Genomic DNA, 8,157 nt, shown 5'->3' on the forward strand with positions numbered 1-8,157 from the left:
TTGTTGCACAGCCACAGGGCAGTCTCTGCCTAAAGGTGTTGGTAGTGTGTGTGATTCTTTTTTCACATGTACAGCTTGTCTGATCCAAGCAAAGGTAGCGCATTCTTTGGCCTTTTAAAAGCAGGCACAGCTACATCTGAACATACTTACAAAGTTACTTGGGGGGGTGCCACAAGCAACATATTTTGATAACCGTTTTGTATTTTCAAGGGAATTAGAAAAGGCCAGGAGAGGAAACGAGTATGTTTCCCTGTATTTCTCTGGCTTGCAGAACACACTGATTATGCAAGTCACAAAATCTCTTTAGTGAATAGAGCAATTATAATAATAATAATCGCTGTTGCAATAAATAACTTGCCCCAGGTTCTGCCTGGGATTGGCTTCTTATGCATGTCCGTGGCTCCCTGCCCATCTAAGCCACAGGCAACTATGATCATGTGCCTCAAAGACCTGTAGAAGGAAAACTGGAGGAGGCTTGACTGGCAATGAAGCGAGCACTTTGGATATTTGCTCCAATAAAAATGCCTCCACTCTTAAAAATCAGTTGGCTTCCCGACTTTATACGCTTTGTGTATCTTAAAAGGATACGGAGGAAAAGCAGGGGTTTCTATTCAAATAAACATGTTTTATGACTCCTGCTTTCACAGAGTGGGGGAGAGCAGGACGAAACATGCAGCAAAAGGGCAAACAATGTTATTTCTACTCATTACAGTGGTGCCTCAATAGACGATGATAATCCGTTCTGCTGAAATCGCTGTTTAGCGAAATCATTGTCTAGCAAAAAGCATTTCACCATTGGAATGCATTGAAACCTGTTTAATGCGTTCCAATGGGGAAGAATCGTCGTTGTCTAGCGAATCGGCCATAGGAAAGCCGCTTTGCGAACCGCCGATCAGCTGTTTAAATCGCTGTCTTGCGAAGCTTAGGTCCCGAAAACACCTGTTTGTGAGTGCGGAGGGAGCTGTCAAAATCTTTGTCTAACGAAAATCGGTTCCCCATAGGAATCACTGTTTTGCAAATCGCTATAACGATCGCAAAAAGTCAATGTCTAGCGAAAAAACTGTCATGTGGGGTAACTGTCTAGCGAGGCACCACTGTATATTTTTGGTATCTGCAGGCTACTTTTACCACTTCTTCCATTTTTGGTATCTGCAGGCTACCTTTAGCAACCTCTTCCCTACCACATTTCTTCTTTCTTAAAAAAAATCTGAAATATTACAAAGCTTTCAATACAATAGTACAGTATCTGCTCTGAAAATCATCCACACCTACAGAATCCATAGAGCCATTCTATTCAGGAAGAACACTACACGTATGCATGCTATTCAGGAAGAATACATTTCCCGTGTGTGTTATGAGCAGCTGCAGAAATACGTGTGCAACATCCAATATTTGTACATATCCGGATAAATAAGACTCAGGCATACTGATTATTTTTCCTTGTTTCTAGGATCTTTTACTCTATAAAAGGTTTGGGTGCTCAAAGCTATACATTTAAATTGCATATTAAAGGACACAGGCAGTTAAGCCCATCTTCATACTAAGAACATACAGGACTGATGTAAACCAGACAAAAATCTAGTAGTTCCCATTTTAGATAAAGTTCTGGATACAAATCTGGAAGTCTCCTTTGTGTAACAGAAGCATTCCATTTAAAAATCTGACACACACATTCTGCTTCTTAAGAAACGGTCATTTAACCAGTCTTGTTTACTGTGTAATTCTGCCAATTTGAAGCCGTTTAAAAAAGGGGGGGGGGACTTTGGCACAATATAGACAGCCCAATCCTTGTGGTGCAGTACAATCCCAGGGGTCTGATTTATTTCTTGGTTCCACCAAAAGATCAGGAATTCCCCCACCCCACCTGTTCCCAGTTCACTAAAGCTCTTGAACTCGTATTCTCTCTCCCACTCCATGTTTTCCTTTAAACTGGCTTCTCCTTCAACACTTTTAAGCAGCTAGAGAAGAAGTAAACACTAAGTTGCTAAGTAATCAAAGGGGGAAAATGCTCACTGCCATGGCATCTAATAGCACTTGGCAGCTGAAATTATAATACACTAGGAAAACAGATTTAGTAGCATGCTACATGCTGATCTCAGATCTTGACTTGCACTTATAGCATCACCGTGCTCACGATCCAAAAACATCGCAGTTTTGTTATTGCAACTGCAAACTTGGACAAATAAGGTATTCATACATTAACTGAAAACCCTGTAGGAGCTTAACCAAAGTAAATTTTATTTGTTCTGTTCCTTTGTGGTATACTAATTCTTTTACTCTGCATTACACCTGCATTTTTCATCTCCAGAGCTAGCAATTAGGGCACTGTATTTTCCAGAATTTGAGAAGATAGCCGTGTTGGAAAACAGGCTCTGACAGGACGTCCTGGGGTTCAGCAGAGAATAATGCTAGTCATGGCTTCTCCGTGTTGTGCTTGTAACATTATCTCTTTTTCTACTGTTAGAAAATACGGTATGCAAACAAATACAGGTCAGAACAATATTCCACAGTGTACTGTCAAGCCAACAAAGCTTTGCAAAAACTTTAAAAACCGAAATACCAAATAGAAAGAACATTACTATAATGCAGAGCTAAAATGCTTTCCACTGCCAGAAAGCAAAATAATGTGCATCCTGAAAAGCATCATCTGAAGAAGACACAATGAGATCTCCAATTCAGCCACAGGCTGTGGACCATGAAATGCGGGAAGTCTTCCTAAATAAACCAAATTGATATCCGTGTGAGAAGTCCTCAGTGGCCTGTAAAGCTTCCTCAGGTCTTAACTGGTCTGCATGAACATAGCATGAACCACGCACTATACTTTGCATGTGGCAAGCCATTCAGCTGGTTAAGGGATTTGAATCAATCACTGGCTCCTTAGCTTAATCACAATTAAGATACAATCATCATATTTGCATACTGCTGATCTCTTTTATAAAAATATCTTTATGGAAAATATAATCAAGTGTTGTGGCAAGTTAAAATCCAATAAAAATATGCCATGAGATTTTATGAATTACAGACTATTAAGGCCTTAGAGACTGTATTTATTATAGGCGATACCATAATAAATGTGTTTGCCTTCAAGGTGTCATAGGACTCTTTGGTTAATATCCAGTGTTGGACTACTGCTGGCACTTTCCCGCACCAACGACATCCTCCATATCACCCTGATAACTTATTCTGGAGGGCCAGGAAACCCTCTGGAGTTGGTTTTGAGGCATCTTCAAGGTCTGAAGAGAAGGGGAAAAGGAGGTTCTCTCATACCATGTGGCAGCATCAGTGTAACACAGGATTATGATCTTTGTTGCTTCTGTTAACAAGAGATGAACAAGAGTTCCCTCTTGGGAAATGGTAATCTTTCCAGAAATATTACACGTGGAAAAACATACAATTTAACAAAAACCAAACTTTTAAAAGCAAACCTCATTCTTAAAAGAGAATACAGTATTAATCCCCAGAGCACATTAGAATCAAAACAGCCTCCAGATTAAACACATCTATTTCCAAACTCGGATGCAATTATCAAAACTGGCCACAATCAATGAAAGTATTAATAGGTTGATCAGATATTTAGACTTGTGGTTTCACTTTATTAAAATCCATGATGGGGGAGGGGGACTCTTTTTCACTCAAGTAAATTTTAGACTTCTTTAAAAGAATCTTTTGTACAAGTCATACCTCTGACAAAGAACAATCTTAAATGTGTTTGGGCTTTGGTTTTTTTTTTTTTTTTGGCACTACCTACCATACATATTGGGGACGTGGTGGCGCTGAAGGTTAAACCGCAGAAGCGTCTGTGCTCCAAGGTCAGAAGACCAGCCATTGTAAGATCGAATCCACACAATGGAGTGAGCTCCTGTCGCTTGTCCCAGCTCCTGCCAACCTAGCCATTCGAAACCATGTACAGTGGGGTCTCTACTTAAGAACGTCTCTACTTAAGAACAATCCAACTTAAGAACAGCTCCATTTGCTAAATTTTGCTTCTACTTGAGAACAGAAATCCAAGATAAGAACAGGAAAAAAACCTTTCCTGCTCTTTTTTTAACCTTAGGTCATCTTAGGTTAAAAAAAAATTCTCCCCCTAGTGGTAGAGTACGTATTAACCAGCTTTGCATTAGTTCCTATGGGAACTAATGCTTCAATGTACGAACACACCTCTACATAACAAAAAAACAGCCAGAACGGATTAATTGGTTTTCAGTCCATTCCTATGGGAAATGCAGATTCAACATAAGAACTTTTCAACTTGAGAACCACCTTCCAATACGGATTAAGTTCTTAAGTAGAGACCCCACTGTAAATGCAAGTAGATAAATAGGTATCACCACAGTGGGAAGGTAATGGTGTTCCGTGTCTAGTCGTGCTGGCCATGTGACCACGGAAACTGTCTTCGGACAAACGCTGGCTCTATGGCTTGGAAATGGGGATGAGCACTGCACCCACGAGTCGGACATGACTGGACAATTTGTCAAGGGGAACCTTTACCTTTTACCATACATATTAACTGGCAACTGCAGCTCTTTAAATCTGCAGAACATTCTCAAACTGATAATTCAAAGTTGGAAATGCCAGAAGCAGAGATTTGGAGCTTGGAATCTATACTACTGAACCTTATAGGTAGGCGTGACTTGGAAAATGGAGGAAAATTACCAAGGGGTATTCTGCCAGTAAATTTTCAGTTGTCTCCTACTCACTTCCATTTAAAGGATTGAAGATAAAATCCACACACACCCCTTTTTGTCACCTGGTTGCAAAAAAGCCTTGGGTTTATGATGATCTGTGCCCAAACATTCCTACTTGTCTTCTCTGTAAGGAAAAGAATCTCTTCAAGAAATCTTTAAAACCATTTCAAGAATATTTAAGAAATCTACTTCTCAGGTAGAGCTGATCTTCTGCTACCTGAACAACCGAAAGCTTCTGGGTAAGAGGCTCCAATCATGGGCACAACTGCCTTCACTGGGAAATGCTACCGCACAAAAACTTGGGGGGAAAAAAGCCACAGCAAGACTACCAAAAGGAAGGAGAAGGTATGGAAAGTAATGGGAAATGACACTGAAACCATCAATGGAGAACCCGATATTTTACATAAGTGGTGCTCTGCCTGAATAAGCCTTTGCTCCTGAAATGTGAGAGGATAACATTCTGCCTTGGTAACTCTGCATGTCATAGGCATCCTTCAGTCTCGAGAGACTATGGTAACGTGCTCTATATGGAGGACTTGGAACAGTGTCTAGTGTTTAGACGCTGTATGCAAAGCCGGAATGTCCTCTCCAGGGCACGAAACCTGGGTAAAATAATGTGGAGAATAGGCTGTTACCCAACCAACAAATCCCCCCTCTCCACGTCACTGAAATAGTCCAGTGGAAAGGCAAGAGCCAATCTCCCAATAAAGCAGGACTGGGCAACCTCTGGAGGTCCAGGGGTCATTTCTGCTTTTACCCAGACCTTACAAAAATCTTACAAAATGGCAAAGCACATTCTCTGGGCCTATGATTTGCCCTTTAAGCAAATTTAGCCACCTCCCAGAATTTTTATTTTTAAAGGAATATGAAAAATATTTTTTTTTCAAAAATAAAAATACTGTCTTAGTAACACGTTAGTAACACGCTACTCATAAAATAGTGAAAAACATAAACATGGTAAGCAGTTTTTGAAGTAATAATTAACACTCAAGAGAGTTAAACATTATTCCAAGTTCTGAATTCTACAGTGCTATCTTCATGACGAAAACTTGTTACCGGATGTATCGCGAGATAAGAATTTACCACACTGAGTGAAAAAGGCAACCTCAAAGGAGCTATTTTCAGTCTTCAGTGAGAAGTAACTGGTTCTTATGAAATATTACTAGGAAAGATTAAAGAAACACCATTTGCAATGACTTTGCTATATCAAACATAAAACATAGGAGTCAGTTTCCTTCCCTTAGCATTGTGTAAGTCAGCAAAGTGTGACAGGCTAAGTGAGTATGTTGTGAAGCATGTTGTATTTTTAAACACCTTTAAATCATGGGTAGAATCCTGTCAGGATTGTTTTCTGAAGTAAATGCGATTGCACCTCTGCTACCATGTATTTAATGTGGCCCTCCAAATATTCGAGAAAATGCCTCTCTCTGGACACTCACACTGAAGGAAGAGCATCTTCTCTAACAGGTTAAAGCACATTGGCAAATGAAGGCCAAATAAGAAAATGATCAACAGGGTGCAAAAGTAGTGGCTGGATGTATTATCACAACGCCTGGTTAAACTGCGTGTGTAAATTTATTCACTTTGAAACTACAAGAGCAAAGGAAGACAAATGAGGTAACTGTGAACTGTACAAATTATGTAGCAAGACCCAGAGCTGGAAAGGCAGGAAATGTTACTGCTTTAAATCTTTCTAGAACAAACACTGTTTCATTCCAAAAGTTTTTTTAAAAAGAAAATGTGAAACGTTTTTATGTGAATCTTTAAATGTCTTTCATCTCTAGACATCTTTAGCGTCTCCCACCAGGACAAGACTCTAGCTAGACATCACTTAATAGACTTCGAAGTGAAGTATAGGAAGATCAAAGAGCCATCAGATAAAATGGGGCTACTTGGATAAAGGACAAGTTTTCTGTGACTGCGGAGAAATTCAATCAATGCAGCACTTGTACGTGCTTGCAGTTCACACGCCACTGTGTGTAAAAAATATCTACAAAATGCCTGAGATGATGCTTTTGAAGTACCCACTTCTGGTCAAAAACAGCTTAATTATCTGAACATTAATTACCTTAATTTGTTTTTTAATTTTACTTATGTTTCATATATGTCCATAATTTGAAAAGTATGCAAAGCTCTGATATGAAGAAAGCCTGTAAACTGTTTCAAATCTCAAACTACACAGCTGGGAAGTCAACATCTTACAGAGTGCACCAGAGGGTTCTGTGTTTTCAATTTTCAGAATCTTCCAATGGACCACTGGCCATGTGGCTTTGATGGAGGCAGGGGAGTCGGCAGAATTTGCAATACCATCTTAGGCCACAAGGATGGCCAGTGAGCCAGAACGCCGCCCACTTGGTTACACCCCTTTGGCATTATGCTACTTAAAAAGTACCAGGCAGGGCAATATGCGTGTGAACTGCCCTTTTCCAGCGGGTTGTTTACCATTCACTTCTCTGTTCATCCACGCAAAGCACATACACTTAGATGAACTGTACCTTTTTTTTTGTCTTTAAGTAGGGGAGAGAAAAAGCATGGCCCTTCCTCTGTTCTTAACTGCTGTTCCCATCAGCTGCATTCAGAATAGTTGAAAGAGAAATGTGATGGGAACTGTACTTCAGTAAGATTGGGGGGGGGAAGGTTCACAGTATTTCAGCCCTGCTTTGCACTGCACTTGGGAAACTTCAAGGCATGGATCATTCCTGGGTAGAATTATTATAGAGATTTGACAACATTTCGGGACCACTCATCTTGTAAACTGGGGATGGCCAACCGGCAGGTCAATTTCAACCCCTACTGTCATTCCATGATTCAGCTCCTGCCATGCCTTCTTGAGCTAGGTACATAGCCTCAGGCAGTGGTCCCCAATCTTGGCCCTCCAGATGTTCTTGGACTTCAACTCCCAGAAATCCTGGCCAGCAGAGGTGGTGGTGTAGACTTCTGGGAGTTGTAGTCCAAGAACATCTGGAGGCCCAAGGTCAGGGACCACTGGCCTAAGGCATTCCTTCACTGTAAGCAGGCCCCCTTTCTATTGGGAAATGAGAGGTTGCTCCAGAATGGACAGCATAAAAAGCAATTTAAGTCACAGGCTGCTTTTTGGCTAGGGCGACATCCCTTTTCTGGGTAAGATGCAGAGACAGGAAGGGAAGTCAGTTTATTCATCATACGTGGCTCAACTCTCTGCTGCTGATCTATGTGTTTGGCAGGTGCAAGGAAGGCCAGAGAGAGGTGATGATGACACACCTAGGCCAGAGAGCATCTGACTCCCCAAGGAAGAAAGATTTGGCCATTATTATTTTAAACCAATCAACCTGTATGTGGTCTTTTAGCTTTGCTTCTTTCATTATGGGAACGTACTCCATAGAATTGGGATGTGGGTCAGGATTCAATCCTTTTATCTCAATAGTTTCAAAAGAACTACATAATCAAAGACAAGTTTTGGTATTGGCTGCATTCACTGTATCTAGTATTTAAA

This window comes from Pogona vitticeps, chromosome 4, assembly GCF_051106095.1.
Source record: "Pogona vitticeps strain Pit_001003342236 chromosome 4, PviZW2.1, whole genome shotgun sequence".
NCBI lineage: Eukaryota > Metazoa > Chordata > Lepidosauria > Squamata > Agamidae > Pogona > Pogona vitticeps.